The sequence below is a fragment of the Ambystoma mexicanum genome, chromosome 6p (genome assembly GCF_040938575.1).
Source record: "Ambystoma mexicanum isolate Mex_15411 chromosome 6p, UKY_AmexF1_1, whole genome shotgun sequence".
In the NCBI taxonomy this organism is placed as follows: Eukaryota; Metazoa; Chordata; class Amphibia; order Caudata; family Ambystomatidae; genus Ambystoma; species Ambystoma mexicanum.
This window is the reverse complement of record NC_090935.1, coordinates 563,112,358-563,134,204: the sequence shown is the minus strand read 5'-3', so window position 1 is coordinate 563,134,204 and position 21,847 is coordinate 563,112,358. Positions and strand designations below refer to the sequence as shown.

At 42.9% G+C, this 21,847-nt stretch overlaps 1 long non-coding RNA gene across 1 annotated transcript in view; it reads left to right on the top strand.

Annotated features, from left to right (window-relative positions):
• The window catches only part of LOC138511601 (uncharacterized), a 99,653-nt gene that overhangs the window by 46,182 nt on the left and 31,624 nt on the right, over positions 1–21,847 (top strand). Inside the window, exons 2-4 of the long non-coding RNA XR_011280638.1 lie at positions 1,504–1,569; positions 1,651–1,869; positions 2,927–3,120. This is a non-coding gene — a long non-coding RNA (uncharacterized lncRNA). The remainder of the gene's footprint in view (positions 1–1,503; positions 1,570–1,650; positions 1,870–2,926; positions 3,121–21,847) is intronic.

Here is a 21,847-nt window from a genome sequence, read left to right as displayed (position 1 = left end):
GCTAAGTCCCAGGCTGTACGCGGAGCAGTGTACACAACCTGGGTCAGACTCGACTCTGGCAGCTAACACCCATAAACAGAAAGCACTGGCAAAGCCAATAGGTCTGGTCTGTTTTGCTGGAGATTGGATGGGTGTGTACTTGGCATGTGTGTTAACGTGTCAATGTGTCTGTTTTTGGGTCTATGTGTAAATGTGGGGTGAAATATAGCCCCTGAATGCTAGAAATCAAGAGGCCAGACTCATTTGTAAAAGCCCACAGAAGAATAAGGCCAGCATAGAAATGATGATGTCAGACATGAAGCCTATTGAATTAAAGGTGCGACGATATGCTCAATGCATTTAAGCAAGGAAAAGAAAGACATGTGACTGACAATGCCATTTCACTCAATACATGGAGATCTGCACTGTTACTTAAAGAGACAGCCATGCATACATTATCTTCAATGTAATATCAGAATGTGCTCCAGCCAACTAAAGTCAAACCGAGCTCCTGGCCTTTACAAGAAATACAAGAATTTCCTTGTTGTTTTTCCCCTCATCCAAATGACAGTATGCAGAGAAAGATGCTAGACTTTCAAAGTTTGAACATGGTTTTCTCATATAACCGCCCTATACATATGGACAATCCAGAAGTGATGCTCATGTATTTTGAAACTGTGAAATTAAAACATTACATATGGATAAGAAGATGTCATGTATAATGCAATTATGTGTGAGTTTAAAAGCCATTTATTTGCAGGCTTCATGAGCCGGTCATTTCTTAACCTCCAAGACCTTTCCTCTGCATGCCTGAAAACAGGGGTCTGGTTGTCAAACTATCAATCAAAGCCATTACTTCATAATAGAGAAAGAAATGCATTGCTTAGATTGAAGCCACAGTGAAAATCATATAAGCCCATGCCTTTTCTTGCAACAGAAGTGACCTTGAGGTCACACTGCCCATACAAAAACCATTAGTGTTGCTATCAGGGCCTCTCAGGCCTTGACGAGGGATAGGCTAAGTTAAACATGAGCCAACTTCTGCCTAGTCACATGTGTAACAATAAATGAAAGTTAGAGGAACAAGGTGTCACGCTTACCTCTTGTGCCCTGCAGGAGTGCCAGGTCCGGACGGTGCTGCAGAGTGGTCCCTGTGTCGGTCCCCTTTTCACCCGCCCATATGTCCAAACCACGCCTTCCCCCACCTGTCTCCTGGATGAAAATCCTCCAAGGGGGCAGTGAGGTTGGGAGGGGTCTGGGTGTGTTCAGGACTTGCGTTCTGGTGTTCGGAGGGTTGTGGTGGAACCTAAGGGGCAAAACAAGGGTAAGTGTACTGTGGGAAAATACCTGTATTGTTCACCCTCTCCCTTCTCCCTTCCTCTAATCCCCCTTAAGCTGCGAGGCTGGCTGGAGCATTTGGATGCGGCTCACATGTGGTTTTGTGTCTGCAATCGCGGCTCTGGGGATGGGTCCCGAAGACGGGTTGAAGTGGGTAGCAGTTTTATGTTCTTTCTCTCCCTCCAGGTGTGGGAACGTGGCATTGAACCAATGGCGGAACCCTGCAGGAGACTCGCTCGTTCCAGAATGCAGGTAAGTTCTCGAATTCTCAAGTGGTTCTGATGGGCGAAGGACGGAATGTGAATTCTAATCCTGTTGTTTGCTTTTGAACAGGGCGTCGGCACCAAAAGCCAGGGACCTGGAAGGCCAAGGGCTAATAGCTGGTGCATGCAGTTGTGAGGAGGGCGGAACCAGAGGATGCTGAGGACCGAAGGATGCTGAAGAGCCAAAAGATGCTGAAGGACAGAAGGATGCTGAAGAAGACCAACTGGATGCAGAAGAATGTTTGTGATCGAGGAGCTCAATGTGAGAAGATGCTTGAGCACAGGAGCGGTAAGTAAAACACTGCTCTTGTTAGGAGCAGAAACAACGCTAAGCACAGGGTGCAGTTCGGGGCGCGGCTTTATAGTCATGTGCCACACCCTGCCGGCACTAGATGCATAGGGGCGTTGGCTTTGTGCACATGCCAGGTGAATTGCTGCACGTGCCGGGCTCGCACGTGCTCTGTGCTTCTTGTCTGGTGATGGGCGGTGCCCTTGCCTTCTGCTCTTTCCTGCGGGCCGCAACCAGACCGCAGCCACCCACATGCTCATGCCAGCCAGCCACCATCCCTGTCCGCCTTTTCCCTATTGTATGAGAGGGGGGTTCCCTCCCCCTGTTAGCCCACCACCCCTGGGCCTGTAACGGGATCGTGTCACAAGGGTGGGGGCTAGAGTGAGCAAGGCCTGTGAAGATCACAGTTGAATTAATAGGAAAATACATTTAATGCATTAAAAGGGCAGCATAGATGTCACAAAGGTCATTCCAGACTTTTATTAAAGGTGACAGTCCCCTCCTTTGAACCACACTAAAATGATTTTTGTGTGATAAACATAACTAAAGTTATTAATGAAAATTATATTTGGGCCTTCCATTGCTTCCAAGAGATTTGAAAGTTGGTATGAGCAGGAAGGAAATAATTAACAATACAATTATGAAGTGGCATCCTTTTCACTGATATGGCTCCTGAGTAAATGAAGAAAAACAGTATCTCTGCATAGGGAGGGTGTGCCAACTTCAGCTTAGCATCATATGATTTGCCTTAACATGTAGTTCTCAAAAATATATTCATACATGTAAAGAAAAATTTAGGGTATTTGCCATGTTGATAGATTTTGTGAGTCTTGAACATGCTGAGCCCCCTGTCAAATTGGGATGACCAAGCTTTCTCCTCCCACAGCTGTCCTACACTCACTCCCCTCAGCTCCTTGTCCTATTAGCACACATGTGGGAGGTGGGTAGAGAAAATCAACCAATCCATTCTGCAGGAATCATGAGAAGTTTGTGATGTCATTTGGCCTATAAGTAGATCAGTTTACATTAGAACTGGTATTTTTGTCACTTATTCCAGGAGGCAACCTGCCGCTGAACTCTTGCGAGAAACATCCCAGCAGAGAGGCCTAAATCTTGCATTGGAGACAGGAACCATGAGACATAGAAGAAGACTGGGGACCCCTTGGAGTATTCAGAGGAGATGCTTGGCTGACCCCTTGCTGCCCCAGCAGTACCCTGTTGGTCCCCGATGCCCATTCCAAGGCCTCTCCTGTAAGTAAAACCATCCCCAAAGCCATAGAGTGTGTAGGCCCTGCAATTCTCAAGCACTGTTTTAGTTATTTCTCCATAGCAAAATATCCAGTTTGTCTGTGTAGATCCTTAGCCTATTTAATTAAAGTAAATCAATTAATTCCCCTATTGAAATCACAGGATCTGTTTGTTGGCATTCAAAACCAACAAGCTCTTCCCAGTGTGTTTTGAGCCGGTATAGACAAAGATTTGCCAAAGGAATTCATTACAAAACCCTGTTTCCACATGAGCGTGCAGTGTTCAAAATGAAATTCCCCATTGATCCCCTTCATTTTACTCAAATGTGTGAAGCATGGTAGTGCCTTAGTATGGGCAGGTTCAAAAACGAAATTGCCCCCCTGTTCCCATTGTGCTCTGACCAGACCCACAAAGCCCTGCCTGTTCTTTTTAGGTGTGGCAAAATGAATTTCCCATTGCTTTTCTTTCCCTCACATTGCATCTGTGATTAGAATCCCCAAAACGATGTTCCCATTGTGTTCCCACTCTCTGCCATGGGCCTTCAATTCAGAGGGGCCAAGTCTAATTGATGTTTGGAGGGCGGGGATTGCTGGGAGAAAAGTACTATAACCGAATCAGCAATCACTGTGTGTGTTTATTGTTCTTTTTCTGTATAGGTGGGTGATTTAAAAAGAAATAATTGTGACTGCATATCTCAGTGTTATCTCTGTGTTGGTGCCTTTACGGAAGTCATTTTTGTTCTTGTGTTGCCACAGCACTGGTGGCTGATGTTAGTCTATTTGTCAAATTTTGTTTACATAAATTAAGAAATATATATATTCTGACTACACACCGGCTTGGTTCTTAGTCCATTGTGGCACCGGGTACTTGTTGGGGTTGGGTGCGAGACGGGTTGGAGGCCTTATCAAATTGAACCTTAACAAAAAAGAATAGTGCTTTATTGTGTGCCACATTCATTGGGGGTACAGGGACAGCATGAGTTCAGTGTGACCAGGTAATAAACCACAACAAAAAAATTCCATCTGCATGGGTGTGCAAGCTTTTTTTATTTTTACACTGTAAAATGATGCTGTTTTTCTCACATGTGCTCTGCTAATCAGGCCTCACTTTGCAATGCCCAATGCTGAAAATATATGGGACACGTGTGTTCTCTTGCACAGGCCCTTTCTACTGACACACATGTAGCTGCCATGTAGTTTGAAAACCTGGAAGACACAGAGTCACATGTACACTCACAACAACAGCCTGCTGAAATCTAAATTATTCCAACAACCATGGGTTACCTTTGACAGTGGGCCCCCAAGATCGAAATGATATATAGCTGTGTATCTCCAGGGTCTGGTATCAGTTTTGTTAAATATAACGATAAAGCTATACTTAAAATAGTGGCCTATGAGGAAATACAGTCAGACATTGCTAAAACCAGAGGATGTCATTTAATGATCCCTATTTCTTAAAGGGAGAAGGAAAGGAAATCAAAGAGGTGGGATGAGGTTCACCATACCATCCAGAAACCAGAAATACAACATATGGACCCTACACTATGGATAGAGACAAGCGCTGCTTGGCGAGAACCAGATCGGGTGGAGCAAGATTCAAATCAGGAGATGGGGACTCCAGACTCCCCCTCTCCCTTATGTGACCAACTAAATGCAACTGTCACACAAGGAAATGAACAGGACAGGGAGAGGCAGGACTCTTCTATACAAACCACAGAGGAAACCTCTATGGTGAAACAGGAACAAGAAGGTTGAGTGAAAATCAACAAACAAAAGAGGAAAGTGAGAAATCCAAAAAAGAAAAAGAAATCTAAAAATCTGCTGGCACCAAATACTAATAATAGGAATAACGCAAGACAATTCTTGGATGCGATTTCAATAGGAGGAAAAGAAACAGGAAATCCCCAAAAGGAAAAAGAGGCAAAGACCAGCACAGAAGAACAAAGAAAGGAAAAGGGAGTACCAAGTAAGAAAAGAAAGTAAAAAATGACCACTTATCTGGACATACAAGAGACGGGCAATCAGGTCTCTCCTAATATAGGAAGTGAGGGAAATGAGTCACTCGTAGAGGTGACCATTAGGGAAGTAATCACTCAACCAGAACAAAGGACACCGAAATCATCAGAATGTGTAACGTCAACTACAAAGGGAAATTGAGAGAGTGCCCCCAGTGTAGGGCAGGAAATAGAAGTTCCGGATTCCATCAAAGTAAGTCTACCAAAGTAAGTCCACCAAATCCATCAACAAAACAGAGAAAGACACAGAAATGGGGTGGAAAGCTGGCAACAAAGAAAACAGGAACAGGGGAAATATAATTAGAGGGTTCCAGGCTGTCCCTCAGCTAAGAGCCCTCTGCTCAGAAGACATCTTGTGAGTGGCCTTTCTAAAGAAGGGGGCAGAAAGATTGGTCTGCTAATTTGCCTCAAATCTGATTGCTCAGATGTCATGGAGCGATCGAGCTACCCTGAAGACTCTGGGATTCTGCCTGGAGGAATTGCTGACCTTGGAAAAAACAGAAATCTACCTAAAACCTATTCAAAAATTGGAAATTGCAAAATGACCTATGGAATTGGCAGATGAATGGGTTGGCTGGAAGGGGCCATAGAAATATTCAAGAAGACAAAACAAAATCAGCAGCATCTTTGAAATAAATGACATAAGCATAATGTCATGGAACATCTGTGGCTTCTACAAAAAAAAAGCACAGAACTACCTGTACGCCCTTCAAACTTGCAAATATTATTATTTTACAGGAAACAATGGCCAGGGAAACCTTCGATCTGACAGGATTCAGAACTTATTGTAAACCTGCAATATGACGAGTACAAGGCCAACATAAAGGAGGGCGAGCAGTGGCTATAGATTTAAGCTGGGACTGCAGACATTATGAGGTAGAGGTAGCCTCATCTGATGTAATGGCCATATGCATTCAAATGCCCCTCCCGGAGCCAAACTTCCTAATAGTCAACATCTATGGAAAACAATGCAATTCACATATGCACAGCCTCCAGAGAACACTGCCAATGCTGTTTGGAGACTGGCTGGAGAAAGACAGAAATGCCAATACAGTAGTAGGAGGTGATTTTAATGCAGCCTGTGTGTGGACGCAATGGAGTAGGACTCCCCAACGAGGAAGAAATACTAGATCAAGGACTGAACAAATAGGAGGTTTATGAAAGACCTTTATGGCAGACTGGGATCTCTTGCCCTGTATCCCAGCAGAAGAATGTAAGGACATTTATACATGGCAGAGGGTGGGTATACTTCATGTAAGGCCCACATGTTTGTCTCCACAGAGCTGAATAGGATGAGCGACCACTAAACACAGGGGGAGGCAATCGGGAGTGACCACCTGTTAAGGATTTCAATCAGGCGACACACACCTTGGTTTCGGCCTACTATGCAGCGCACGATGGAAATGCTTATCTTTTTATATTGATTCAATATTGAGATGGTACACCACTCATATCACACACCCTTTCCAAATACCCTGGGTCACAATGGACCATGAACCAGGCTGGTTGGTAAAATACAATATTTATTTATTTATTTTAAAATTTAAAAGAAATCATACACTTTTAATGTGGGGCAGCAATCACCAATTGGGTGATAATTACAATAAGAATGTGAGCAATGCACTGGGTTTAACTTTCGTGGGGAACATATAAACAGCACATCAGAATAGGAGCACTTTTGATTTAACACAGATAGCACCTAAGTTAGAATTTCCCCCTGCAATGTTCACTCAACCCACAAATAATCAATTCTGAGTGTATAAACAGAAGCAGCAGGTCAATAAGGATAAGAGGCAAGAAACGGAATCCTAATCGGAACTTCCATCCCCAAATAAGAGAGAAAAAATGATTTTAAACCACTTTCAATGTTATAAAATGACACTCGGAAATGGACAAATAAATAAGGATTGTGCGTTAAAATCACTGAAGCAAATATAATTCCTCACTAAAGCAACAATGCAAATACACTAACAATCCGAAAAAATGGATTACCAAGAGCATACAATTTGAAAATGAATGGAAAGTTTAAAACAGATTGCAGCAAAATAACATGTGTCAAAGTTGCATTTTTTCCATTCCGACCTAAAATTAACCAAACGGTTTTTAATAAAAAGGGGTGAAATACACTGATTCTGAGAATGAGGTCTCTAGCTGGTAAATTGGGTGAGTTATGCAAGATAGAGTGAGGTTCATTTTTAGGAAAATAGAGAGGTGAAAAGAGGAATCGGCTTTAAAATTGAAAGGCAAATCTCACTTAAACTAGATTTAATGGCTAAGAAAAAAAAAAAGAAGAACGCCACCCGTGAATCTCAAAAGTTACGCTGCAGTTGTAACCCTTTACGCAGTGTATCCCTGTTCTTAAGGGAAAATGTATTTATTTAGACACAATATCGCTAATGATTTAGGATCTATGCAAGACAGAAATGAAGAGAAACGTGGTGCTAACACTAGAAATCAAGGACAGGGTTGCAAGAATTATTGTGACAGTTTGAACAAGGTATCAGGATAGGGTGACTAAGAGAGTGGGATGAGGACAAAGACAAGATAAACTATGGATTTAGATGGGGTAGGGATGATTATTACAGTCCACTTTTAGTTTAGGATTTTGGACCATCAAGGGTTCTGGTCACTACATGGCAGGGCACCTGGCAAACAGCTGGACAGTTCTGGTCACCGGATGGCACTGGACTGGAATGGCAATTCTGGTCACTGGATACTAAAGATCGAGTTGGATGACAGGATGCATGCAGTTAGTGGTACTAGGATGCTTCCCAAAAACACCACAGCTTTCCCCTATGGTTATTTGGGAGTTTTAGTGGGATTTCAGAATGTAGGCCTTGCTGGAGCAGGATCAGCAATGCTTGGGTTTTGCAGTGGACCCTGGAGTAGGGTCAGCAATGTTTTGGCCTTGTAGTTGGGATCAGGAATCTGGATGGATGGAACAGGACACAGGCGCAGGAAAATCAGGAAGAGTGTGTGTGGGTGTGAGTCTTGTCAGGGACTCTTATTTATAATGCCTAATGACATCATCACAGCATATGACTGGGGCAGGCTTAACTAAACCCGCCTCTAACAACAAAATTGGACAAGGGTGAGAGTCTCCGCCTCGCTCTCAGTTGGTTGGATTTCAAGAAAATGATGTCAGATTTATGGTGTGAGTTTTACAATGTCCAAAAATCTCACATAGTTACTTTAACTAAAATCCGACTTTTGCCAGAAACATACATTTATACAATTGCAATCTCTTAGCAAATTGTATACCCAGGTTACATATTTTGTGCAGCACATTTCAGTCCAATCCTCCAGTCTGTGAGACCTTGTTTCGTCCTTCTACCACTTTTTCGTGCTTTTCAATGAGATTTATATTACTCAAAATTCTGGAACTTTATACATGGGTGTGGACTATCATAAGGGATGTATGTACACCATGGCAACATAATTGCTTTACTCGTAATCTGCCATATTCTCCCATCTCTGTTCCCAAGGTGGCAATGAATTCTACCAAGTCTTAAAAGAAATCAGATGAAATTATATTTAAAACTGCGAACGTTTTACATTTTTACTAATTCGTGCTGCAGATAAAAAAGTCTTTAAAGTTTATTTATAAAATAGTCTTTAGAACCAAAAGGTAGTCCATTGTCACTAGATCATTTTTTTCCTTCCCCCAACTGCAACCAACTGTAATTTCCTTCAAGGCAAGGTCGGGGTTTCTCATTGCCCCTTCACACTTTCAACTTCCTTGCCCTGGGAGTCCCATTGTCAGTGGGTTTCTGTAGGCTAGATTCTTCCCCACCCTCTAATTATCAGTGGATTGTTAGTCTCTGCTGAGAGTTTATGGTGTGATTTCCTTCCTCATGGGCGAAGTGTCAGAACTGACAACTGTAATAACTGGTTTTTTTGAGCTTGCAAATTCAGCCCATGTGGTTTAAACTCTTTATCTTCGTATTAGAGGTCCTGACTTAAAACAAGCCTGTGAAAGAAAATAACCCACGTATGTATTTTCACCAGCAGAAAAGGCCCTTTACATTGCTAAGTAAGCTGGCTTTCATTCAACAAATTATTTTTAAACAGGGCATTTTTTTTTCTTCAGTCAGCTAAGCCCATTCTTACATGTGTTGAAAACTGCTAGCATTTCTTTCTTTAAATTCGGTTTGGCAGTTTCCTGAGCTGCCCACATTGTCTTTGCAGCTATAGTAATTTCCCTAAATGCAGGAGTTTTATCTGAAGCATAGATACATTGACACTGACCTGGCTCAGAGAGTTAAAGTCTCTTTGAACTGCTCAGCCTGGATACTTTTGGAAAGAAATAAACACGTGTTCCTGTGCAAGTGAAAGTGAAATTGCTTATTGATTTCTCTCAGAGTTGGTTTGACTGGGCCTGTCACTCAGGAATTATGCCTGGTTTTGGTGAAGCACAGTGAAATATCCTGGGCATGACAGAGCCTTTTTAATCACAGTGGTTACAGAATGAACAGATGGAATAAGCATCAAAGTAACATTTTTAAAGGGTGAACATGTTTCATTTTGAAGGGGAATTTTGGGTTTTCCGCAAAACAGTGCTGCCTTTTCACTTGATTCCATTTATATGTTTCAGAACACACTGCCATGCTTTTTCATTGTGTCCCCTTGTTCCATCTTGCCTGAAGTGTGCTAGGCAGGATGGTGCAGCCATCTTTTTGTTGCTGCAGAAACGCAGTTTTGAGGTCCTGGTGTGCACAGGAGCCAGCACAGCCATTTTGCTGTTTCTTGCAGACAGCAGCTTGGTGATGTGGTGAAATACTGTTGAGTGGGTCAATATATCCCACACATCCCCCACCCCCTGACTCTTCTGAGATTTCAAGTCGAGGGAGAATCGGGCAAGTGGGATTTCTTCATGTGGCAAAGCAGGATCAGTCAGGTATGAGTCCTTCTTCCATCGGAGAGCGGTGCGTCACGCTCCTCTCGCTGCCTCTGGTTGGAATGTGGAACGACACCCCCAGCTTTCTCTTGGATCTTCCTTTATGATGTTGAGAGACAACCCCCGGATTTCCTTGGGTTCCTTCTTTCCGTGTCCCTGAGGAGGTCCTCCTTCGTAGTGATGGTGCAATCAGAATAAATCTATGAAAGAGAACACAAACCGGTTCCTACCATTTCCCCTTAACTGCCCTCCAATCGAGTTGACAGCAGTGGGATATGCAGGCATTCAGTGATAAGAATTCATAATGAAGAACAATACTCCCTGTTACATAATTATACCGAAGACTATCTGTTCCCTTCTGGTTCTTGTCTTTCTGATTCACATGTTTCAGATGTCTCCTCCATTTGATTCTCTGTGGGCTCCTCAATTTGCTGCAAAGTGTGTCTAGGGTGACAACTCTTTAGCTGATTAATGTGGACCCATTTCTCTTCTGTCAATTTGCCTTTGGTGGATGCGGATTCTGTCGGCGACAGGTGAGATTTTGTCTACAATTTCAAAAGGACTTTGCCAGCTAGGCAAACATTTGCACTCTTTGGTCTGGTTCCTTTGGAAATTGTACAAGTAGACCCTGTCTTCCTCTTTGGTTGTTTTTAGATCATATTGAGTCTTCATGCCCCGTGCAGATCTTTCTAGATTCCGCTGAGTGTACGCAAAAGCATGTTGAAGGTGTTTTCTTAGATTCTCAACATACTCATGAGTCGTGGAGGCGTTGATCAGTGTCTGCTCTTGTGTTCTATAGAGCAGATGCTGAGGTAGCACCATTCTTCATCCAGTCATCAGCTCAAATGAGACATCTTCGTTGCAGAAGAAGGTGTAGATCTGATGGCCATCAGGACAAGCGGTAATCGGATGTCCCAACTTGGCCCAGAATCTGCCACAAACCTTTTTAGAATGCTCACAATGGTTATATTGTACCCCTCAATTCCACCACTAGAGGACAACCGGTATGCAATGTGAAGTTTCATTTTTAGCCCAAGTAACTCCCATCTCTTTGTCATCACTTCGCTGGTGAAGTGACTACCTCAGTCTGACTCAATCCTTTTTGGGTAGGCCAAAACGCGAGAAGATGTGATTGATAATCAGGGTAGCTGCTGTTTCTGCCTTGCAATTTAGGGGGCGGGAGACATTCCACCCATTTGGTAAACATGCATGTTGCGGTTAACATGTTCTTGTTCCCCCTAGAGGAGGGAATCACGGGCTTGATGAAATCTACTTGTAAATCTGACCAAGGCAGTGTCATCGCCCTCTTCTGGAGGGGAGCTCAGTGTGTGAGTGATGTTGGCTGAAATTGTGAACACACAAGACACCCCTTCAAGTATTGGTCAATGTCATGCCCCATGTGTGGCCAGTATGCAACCTCTCACAAGATTTCTAAAGTAGTGTGAACCCCCAATGACCGGCTGTGGCCACATCATGGGCGTGACTTAGCATCAAGCTCCGGAAAGAGGAAGGGACCACCCACTGGTCACAGCCAGATATGGATCTCCTTACCAACAAACCGTCTTGGATTCTGAACATTTTTGGACATTTCATCAACACTCTGAGGCCCTCTTTCCCAATGTAATCTGTATCCATCAGGGTAAAGTTCTCAGTGTCATCAATGTGTTGATAACATTTACCAATAATCAGATTCCCTTTTTGTGGAGTGATTAAATCAGCATCTGGGGTCTCCTTACTCAATTGGGCAGTTGAGAGTTCAATGTAAGCATTTGGCTGGGACCTAGTGATAGCAGTGACCTCAATTTCCCCCAACAGGGACTCGATCTCAAAGAGATCCCCCTGGATGGCTCCGGTTTTGGCCAACTGATCAGCTAGGTTGTTTCCAGTTTTGTCTGGCCCCTCTATCCTGGAATGACCCTTGATCCTCTTCCAATAGATGGTCATCCCATTAGAGGTAACCAGATCATCAATATTTTGGATAAGCTTGCCATGTTTAAGCGGTTTTTTGTTAGCACATAGCATGCCTCTGGTTTTCCAATTTACCAGGTGTTTCACGAACCCGTTCTGGACATAATCTGAGTCAGTGATTAGGACCAGTTCGTGGAGTTGGTGTTGGACGGCAGTGAGGATGGCCTGATGAGCTGCCATCAACTCTGCCACCTGACTACTGTGGGGACCGGTATTGTACCCAGCGGAGGGTTGCGGGGCATCATTCACCCAGGAATTCCCAACGCCGACCACCAGTTCCATTTCCCCATTGTTATCAACATGGTAGGAGCACCCGTCCACATAAACTGTGGCCATTCCCTCACACTTGTCTTCTTCATAGACTTTGTGTGGGGAATTCAGGTACGCCTCCATGTTGTCCTGGGTTTTAAGACTTTCGTCCTCGAGACAGTTTTCTCTGGCACAATCATGCAAGTCATCCAGACCTTCTGCGAGGGGACTCTTCTTGTTTTGGCCATATCTGACCTCCACAGGAAAGCCTTGCATTGACAGAATCCAGGAAGTAATTCAAGAATTACTCACATTTTCGGCCCAGATCCTATTGCAAAGGCTGGTGTGGAGTCTCCACTATGATGTGTTCCCCTGGATTAACGGGTGGTAATTTTTCAATGCCCACACCATTGCCAGGAGTGCCTTCTCACAATCGTTGAATTTTTCCTCCACAGAGGATAGAGTCTTGTTTGTTTGTTTGTTTATTATTTGTACAGCGTGCCACACCCTGAAGTATCTGGGCGCTTTTCAAGACAGCTTAGTATACATACATACATGTGAATAGCTTAGCATACATAAATACATGTGAATAGGCTGTTAATGCAATACACGTAATAACAATAAATCAGGTAAGTAACAATCAGCAATCGGCAGTAGTTGAGTCTGAGTGTGCATGTATCTGTTTGACAGAGAATCAGGCACAGTGTAGTTAGCAGCAGCAGAAGTTAGCGCAGGCTTGGTATACTGCTATACATTTGTTAAATGTAGGCGGTACCTCATGTTAAGGCAGGTGTAAATTCTATAGTAGCCTTAGACAGTACATGCAGTGTCCTTGGTGAGGAGCCGGTTTTTGGTATTGGTCCTGAAGCTATACAGGTTCTGGTTAATGCGTACATTGAGTGGGAGGGCATTCCATGCCAGTGCTGCTTGTACCGGAAAGCTGGTACCTCCCGCCCTTTTTAAGTTGTAGCTTGGTGAGATAATACAGTGGACGTTGGCTGATCTCAGAGGTCTAGTTGATGTTTGGGAACAATATTGTCGATCAGATATTTGGGGGCTGCATTCTGGAGACATTTGTAGGTAGTCGAGACACGTTTAAAGAAGATTGTATCCTGGATAGAGAGCCATTTGTGGCTTCTTCTTGTTTCAGATATGCAGTCCTTTCTTGGGATACTTAGGGCAGTTCTTAATGCGTTATTTTGCAGAGTTTGGAGTTTATTTAGTACTTGTTTGTTAGCTCCTGCATAGAGAGCATTACAGTAATCGGTTTTGGGCAAGATTAAAGCTTGTGCCAAGATCATGCAGCTATTAGTTGAGAGATCATTTTTACAAGAGTGGATCAGCTTACATGTGTAGGCAGTAGCTGACGAAGTAGCGTTAACTTGTTTCTTAAGGTTTAAGGCAGCATCAAGATGATAGTCTAAGGTTTTAGTTTCCTTAGCTGTGGTAATCAAGTTACTCTCTATGCTGCAGGAGATGTATATTGGGTTGAGCTTTTGTAGATAAATAGGGGTGCCTAGTGTAAGAATTTCAGTCTTATCGTCATTCAAGCATAGGCTGTGGGAGGCCATCCATGCCTGAATGACAAGGTAGATTTTATTTAGTCGGTCGTTGTCTACATCGTAGTTGCCAGAAAGTGATCAGTATCTGGGTGTCATCTGCATAGTTGGTGTAGATGACACCCAGCCGGTCAAGGATGTCGAATAACGGTTTGGTAAACACATTATATAAAGTAGGGCAGACACAGGATCCTTGTGGCATGCCGCAGGTGATCGGGATAGGGTCAGCTGCGTCTGTAGGAGAGAATACTCTCATCATTCTGTTATTTAGGAAGGATTGAATCCAAGCTGTAGCTCCCCCGAGAGAAGTTCACTGCCGACGAGACATGGTTGCAGAGTATGATGTGGTCGACCAGGTCAAAGGCTCTGGAGAGGTCTAGGAGTAGAAGTAGAGCACATTGTCTGTTGTCTTTTATTAAGTCTATTTGTGTTTTCAGGTCAGGAGGGCTGTTTCCGTCCATGAAGTGGTCTAAATCCGGATTGTCTAAGTCCTAAGAGGTTGTTAATTTCTAGGTAGTACTGGATTTGAAGGTAGGCTGCTTTGTCGATGATTTTGAGAAGGAAGGGGACGGTGGTTATTTTCTGTTTTTTTGTTTATTGAATCGGTTGAATTAAATCAACCTTTCAAATTTTTATCACAACATAAAAAAGAACACATACAGAAGAACAATTATAAACAGATTAAAAAACAGAAACTACACAATCCAAACAATCACATTTGACTTTGCTTTACAATATTTACCAATGTCTTATGTACATTTATTTCATAAAAGAGCATTATTTAGTTCAAGCAATTCCGGTAAGTACCTCTTTATGTCTTCCCTATTTGCCATTCAAATTTCATTGTCAATCTTTAAATTTAGGCTATCTAGAAAGTTCACAGCAGCCACGTGAATTGACAAGTAGGAGCTATTCAGTATAATTGACCAACACTGATGTACTTCCTGTTTAGCCAAATTTTGGCAGTGTCTTGAGAAATTAGTTTTCCTAATTTCAATTAAGGCAGGACATTGAGTTAGTAGGTGTTTGAGAGTTTCAAGAATGGTTTCTGAGTTACAAAATCGGCAATTGCTATCCTGTCTTGTTATTAATTTCCGTTTAAAGAGTAGGGCTCGAGTTGGAAATATATTGAACCACAATAGTAGAATTTGAGCGCGATATTTTGGTGAGGGCGATCTAATGAGATATGTTGGTAAAAATCTCATTTTCTTTGGTGGAAATCGCTCATTGTCCCCATCAGCATATAGTCGACATGACACACATGTCTTAATCCAGTCAGTTCTGTAGATTTGAATTTTTGCCTTATCAGGGTTATTAGTTAGCATCTCAATTGTAACATCTGCATCAGCAAGAACAGAGTATACTCTATTGGTCCAAAGGAGTAAAAACTTCTGTTCAGTTGTAAACATATGCACAGTTAGATCTTGTAGAATTGCATTATTTACAGTCGATATTAAACCTTTCCTGAACAGTGAGCATAGATGCCACTGGTATAGAGCTTGGAGGGAGATCAGGCCCAGCTCATATCGAATCCAGGCTCCCGGAATGGAGGATGGTAAAGAATGATTTTTTTTCCAACATCAGGCTTCCCATTTATCAAAAGTAAATTTAGTTGTTGTGGCAAGAGTTTCTAAGCCGTACAAAATACATGGGATAGCCTTTTGGGTCCAGTAGAACCAGGCTGGTTTAATGGAAAATTTCCTGTATCTGTACATAAGTATCCTGGATTGTGATATTGCAGTGTCTAATCGCCTCTCCACTTGCTCAAGATGGCCTGTTGGTTGCATTAAGCCTTCAAAAATCATGCCTAGATAGGTGTATTGAGATACTAATTCTAATTTTATCTGGTTTCTATGCCATGCATGTTTATTACCACCCTTTTTCTTAGGCGAATACATAATTATTTGAGTTTTGTTTGTGTTTATTATCAATTCATTGTTGACTAAATAAGAGTTAAGCGATGTAAGAAGATTCTGTAGCCCACTCTGAGTTTTTGAAATTAAGACCATATCATCAGCATACATCAATGTATGTATTTGTCGATTATTGATCTTGGGAGCATCAGAAACCACCTTATTGAAAATATGGGTCACATCGTGAATATAGTAGTTAAAAATAGAGGATGCCAACAGGCACCCTTGTTTCACTCCACGAGCGGTTACGATGGGAACTGACAAGGTCCCATCCAAAGATAAGCAGACTCTTATCGAAGTACCTGAATGTAGCACATAAATAATTTCAAATAAAGTAGTTGGGCAATGATCTCTCTTCAATTTGTCAAACAAGAGGACTCGGGAAACGGAATCAAACACGGATTTTAAATCTATGAATGCAAGAAATAGTGGTTGTTTACTAACTTGGCATTAAGATTTTATTGCATTTAAAGTTATTAGATTAATTTAAGTGACCATTTCTGGAATGAATCCTGCCTGACAGGGATCTCGATAGTTATTACTTAAGGTCTACTTGTTGAAGGCATACAGCACAAATTTAGAAAAAATCTTCCCTGGGGAATCCAACAGAGCAATTGGTCTATAGCTCCCAGCTTCCGCTCTGTCTCCTTTCTTAAAAATTGGGATGATTACAGACGATTGCCAAGAGGACGGAATGGATTTAGAGGCCACCACTAACTTGAAAATGCGAAGTAGAATACGAGCCCATTCCACGAGATTACTCTGGAGTATGTAATTGGAAATGCCATCTGGTCCGGCAGCTCTAGACGAGCTGGCCTTTTTGATGGCATCCCAAATTTCTTCCAGAGTAAAATCAAGATTCCAACTGCTCTCGGTTGATTGCACATAATTTCCTTCACTGAATTTACTATCTGCATATAGTGCAGACAAATAGGCAATCCATTGAGCTTCATTTACCGCATTGAGTTGGGCATTGGCTTGTCTGTTGTTCGAATGATTATCAAGCAGATGCCACATCTCGGCTGAATTCTTATTACTCATAGCGGCTGCCATATGTTCACTATCCCGTTGAAACATCAATGATTTATGACTTGATAACCAGTTTTTATATCTAGTTTTAGCCAATGTTAGTTCTTGCCATCGGGTCAATGAGTGTGAAGAGATGATCGTTCTTTTTAACTGTCTGAATTCTCTTCGTTTAGCCAAAATGGCATTATCAAAATGATGTTTATGTTTAACTTGGTCCTTAATGGGTACAGTGATAGTGTTGACGAATGGCATTAGAATCTCGGTATATTGTAGCCCAACTCTGGGCATATTCCGATGCAATAAATGCTCAAATTCACAAACCCTGGGATTGGTCTATTTTATTCTGGTTCTAGCATTATTGAGACCCAGCCCTACATTCTCTGTATGTTCTCTAAGTTTCAAATCATTCCATTCAATAGAGATAGCAAGCAATATATGGTCACTACATGATTGCGTATTAATTTCTAACTTTTGCACTTTTTTAAACAAACATTTGTCAACATATATGTAATCTATCGTGCTAGAGGAATTATTGCAAAACCACGTGGTTTGCGGAGGCAAATCACCACTGATTGACCCATTTACCATCTGAAAATGTTTCTCCGTCATAAAACTTTGCCAGGTTAACACAGCATTTGATAGGCGTTTTGGATTAAAGCAATCCAAATTGAGATCGCCCATAATGATTGTATAGGAAGTGGAGGCCGAGGTAGTAATCAGCTCTAGGAGTCTACTCACACCGCCATAAAAGGCGTCATCGGCCCATGCCATGGGATTTCTGTAAACATTAAGGATAGCCAAAGATTGAGCAGCAAATGTTACTTTAACCAGTTGTAAGTGAATATTTTCTTCAGCCCAGGGTACGATGGGTAACCCTCTTGTACAATTTACTGCTACAAGGAGACATGAAGAGGGGCGCCCTGTAGTTATCCGAGCTGGCAGGAGAACAATATCATGTCCATCCCAAATTAGGGGGTACTGTAAACCAGGTTTCCTGAAAAACATAAATATCAAACTCAAAAGCTAGGGATTGAATAGATGATTGGAGATGCAAATACCCTCTTGTGTTCCAGCTAGCAATTCTCAACACTTGTTGGGTTGGACTGTTTAATGGTTACTGTCTTTATACATTTTGGGAGTCCATGCCCTTTGCATTGTACTCCGACTGGCTCAGGTAGATATTTGATCTGGGTAACAAACTTTTGTTAGAGTTTTGGTGCAATTTTGGCTCCTGGGCAAGCAAAAAGCCCATCTGAAATAGGGACATTTTAGCTTGCCAAACTATATTGGCTACCACCCCAGACGGAATCCATAATCTGACAACAGATAAAGATGTGTCAGAGATGAAATCAATTTGTTCAATATCTCTTGATGTAACGTCTTGAAGTTCGACTACATCTCTAAAGATATTCAAGACGCTAAATTTATTCAGATCATATGTGGGGTATTGCCCTCTCTACATTTCAAAATAAACAAAAATGGAGCGGCCTTATCCGATAAGGTTGATGACGGATTTGACCGCTCCGGCATCATAGCATTAGACTTGTTTTGTTTTGCATTTAAGTGGCAAGGCTGCTGAAGCCATCTATCATTCAAGGGAATATCGTGGGAGACACGATTAGACTCAAAAGATGTACACATGGATTCAGAAATGTTAGGTGTTAAAGGATGATGTGGGTGGGTCAAAGGTCGTTGTAGCTCTTTCGAGCATGGGAGTCGTTCCATCAAATATGCATCAACAGCCTGCTTTAAAATATCAGTGGCTGCAGTGCCTTGTGCCTTGCTAACCGAAGATGGTAATGGTTGAGTGGGTTTAGAGCTAGCTTTTTGACCATCAGCAGCAGGAGGTACACAGGTTTGAGGCACAAGCTCCAAGTGGGTAATCGTTTCTACGACATTGTCTAGCGGGGCATATTTAAGAATGTTTTGGTTTTTAGTGGTCACTTGAACTGCATCAGACACTGGGCCTCATTCCGAGTCTGGCGCTAACCAATGGTGCTATTAGCGCCTTGGTCGGCGCCGGACCCGTACCGGCACCGCCCTGGTGGAATGGGAAATTACCGCCCTATTCCGAGTTGACCAGGGCGGTAATTTCCCATTCCCCAGGGCTCTTCCCCATTCCCAAATGAGCCCCCATAGGGCTCAATGGGAATGGGGAAATTGCAAATAACGGTGACCGCACTTTACGGTCACCGTTATTGGCTTAAAAGCCCCTTTGTGCCCTCGTTCCTAACGCCTGCTAAAAGCAGGCGTTAAGGACGAGGGCGCAAAGGGAACTCGGAATGTGGCGGTAAGGGATTACCGGCACCGGTCTCGTTAACGGTGACCGGTATCCCTTACCGCCATACTCAGAATGAGGCCCACAGTCATGGGAGGTCCAGACTGCACAGGTTCCTGTGCCAAATTCTTCAAGGTCACCGAATCTGTAGGAGACACCATTGGTTGTATCTTTGAAGTATGTGCCAGTGGAACAGAGCCTCCTATAGCTTTAAAGAAAGCATTGAGAGTGCTTTTTACTCCTCTACGAGCCGGAAGATTTTCTGATTTTTTCAGCATAGAACAGTGAATCTGAGGCTTTGGACGAGATGGTCTTTTGCCCCTAGTACCCAAAGTATGTTGGGTTTCTGGGGCTGACTCACCTAATATCAAAACCTTAGGTACCACAACTATTGGAGAATCTTGAGACTCACTTTCCTGCGCATTTGGCTCATCCAATTCATTAACAACAGAGCAAATGATTTTACTAAAGTAGGGAAGCTGGGTGTGGTGAGAGCCAGTGGGCGATTTGGACATAGGCTGTTCGTTCAAGTTTCCACAGACAATCACAGATTGATCGACTTCCTTTGGAGAACTAGGAGATGAGAGATCGGGCATGACAGGCAAATGATTGTGTGTTTGGGTCCATAAGAGGATCATCTCCAATTGAGCTGCCTGTTTCTTAAATTTTTCATCCATTTGTTCAAATAATTTATGGACACCCATAACAGAAGTATTAATAGCAGAGAGTGCTAATTCACTCATATTAGTTGTTGGAACAAGGGCATTTGATTTTGAAGATCTCACGGCTCTTGGAGTTGGAAATGCAAAGGAAGCTGCGGAATAGATCGTCGTCACAGAGGAAGAATCAGAATTTGAAACCTCACTCGCTGACGAACGACCACTAGGACACATAGAGATGGGAGATTCACACTGGCTGGCATATATGGAGATGCCAGGATATTTTCACGCACACTCAAAGATGAGATGGGGGCAATGGGAGAGATGTTCAGTGAGGTATTATGATGGTATTTCCTCTTTCTCTTCTGCATCTTTAGAGAGTCCAAAATAGTTGTGTCTGAGATAGAACAGTTACTTTCTCCCTATTTCAAGCCAGTTGAGCCCAATCCAACCATGTGTTGTAGAGGCAAGGGAATGGCATGATTGGGAGGCTGCACCTCTGAACTCAACTGAGGTTTAGGGAGAGTGGTTAAAGAGGTCTTGCTTGTTACTGATGGCAAAAGTGAACTCCTTGGAGTAAGTATAAATGGAGGAATTTGGGAGTTAAACATTTGGGGAATGGTGCGAGGGTGCTCAGGTGGAACAATGTTTCCAGGCATATTAGATTTCAGTGTGTAAATTACAAACACTATACAAACAGTTGCACTTTATTCCTACTCTTTAGGTACTCACCCCCTCAAAGAATCAACCACACTGATTAAGAATCGAACGTAAGATAAATCAGAGGACAAGCCCCAGCCGCCGCGGCCAAGCGGCAAAGCGAAACTTAACGTGAACATGCTCGTGCGTGCGCATTGTGCACATGCGAGCAGTTTATGTACACGTTACAAGAGAAAGTTCCTGAGAGGTTGTTGGGCGGGTCAAAAACAGCCTGTCAATCACAGGCAGCGTCAGGCAACACTAGAAACAAACAGATGGAACAATCAGTCAATCAGGCAGGGTCAATCAGGCAAAAAGACGCCAGCGAACAAAGTCATTAAGCTGGAGTTGTTGTTGTCGCTTAAGTCACCTGAGTGATGAGACAGGAATCGCACAAGACCAGCAGAAGCGGCAATCCAATAAAACGAGTAGCGAAGGGTTCCAACACAGAGTTCCAGCGGCAAAGCGGAACTTAATGTGAACTTGCTCGTGTGCGTGCACTGTGCGCGTGCGAGCAGTTTATGTACACGTTACAAGAGGAAGTTCCTGAGAGGTTGTTGGGCGGGTCAAAAACAGCCTGTCAATCACAGGCAGCATCAGGCAACACTGAGGGATGAGACAGGAATCGCACAAGTCCAGCAGAATCGGCAATCCAATAAAACGAGCAGCGAAGGGCTCCAACACAGAGTTCCAGCGGCAAAGCAGAATTTAACGTGAACTTGCTTGTGCGCCGGTGGTTATTGGCCTATAGTTAGTTTGGATAGTAGGGTCAAGCAAAGCTTTTTTAAGAAGAGGCAGTATCCAAGCGTCTTTTAGGTTAGTAGGAACTTGGCCTGATTTGAAGGAGGCGTTTATTAGCCTGGTGATAAAAGAGGTGAGTTCTCTCACTGCGTCTTTTATAATTTGGGCAGGGCAGATGTAACCTTGGCATTGTGAAGGTTTCAGAGAGTTGATGATTTATGCGACCTCCGTTGTAGTGACTTGCGCAAATTTCAATGCGGGTAAAGTCCTAGGAAAGGTAATGGTGTCTAGGTACGGTTCTGTGTCAATACCATTGATATTAAGTCCCTTAGAGGCTATTTTTTTCTGGAGAGTAGTGATTTTATTAGTCAGGGCGTTTTGGATTCTAGTGCACCAGGCTTTGTCTTTTGGGTGAGAGTCATCTGGAGCAATAGGTGATTCTAATTCCCTAAGGATTCCAAATAGTTCCTTAATACTGGAGCTAGCATTTTGGATTCTGTCATTGTATGTTTCCTGTTTCGTTTTGATTATCTCAGCTTTGTAACGAGCAGAGATTTCAGTAACTATGTTTTTATTCTCCTTAGTAGGTAGGTGTTTCCATATAGTCTCACATTTTTGTTTTTCGGCCCCCAAAGCTTTCAATTGTGGTGTATACCAGGTTTTGAGATGGTCTTTTGGTTTACTTTTGTGTAATTGTAAAGGGGCGATGGTGTCAAGGGCTGCA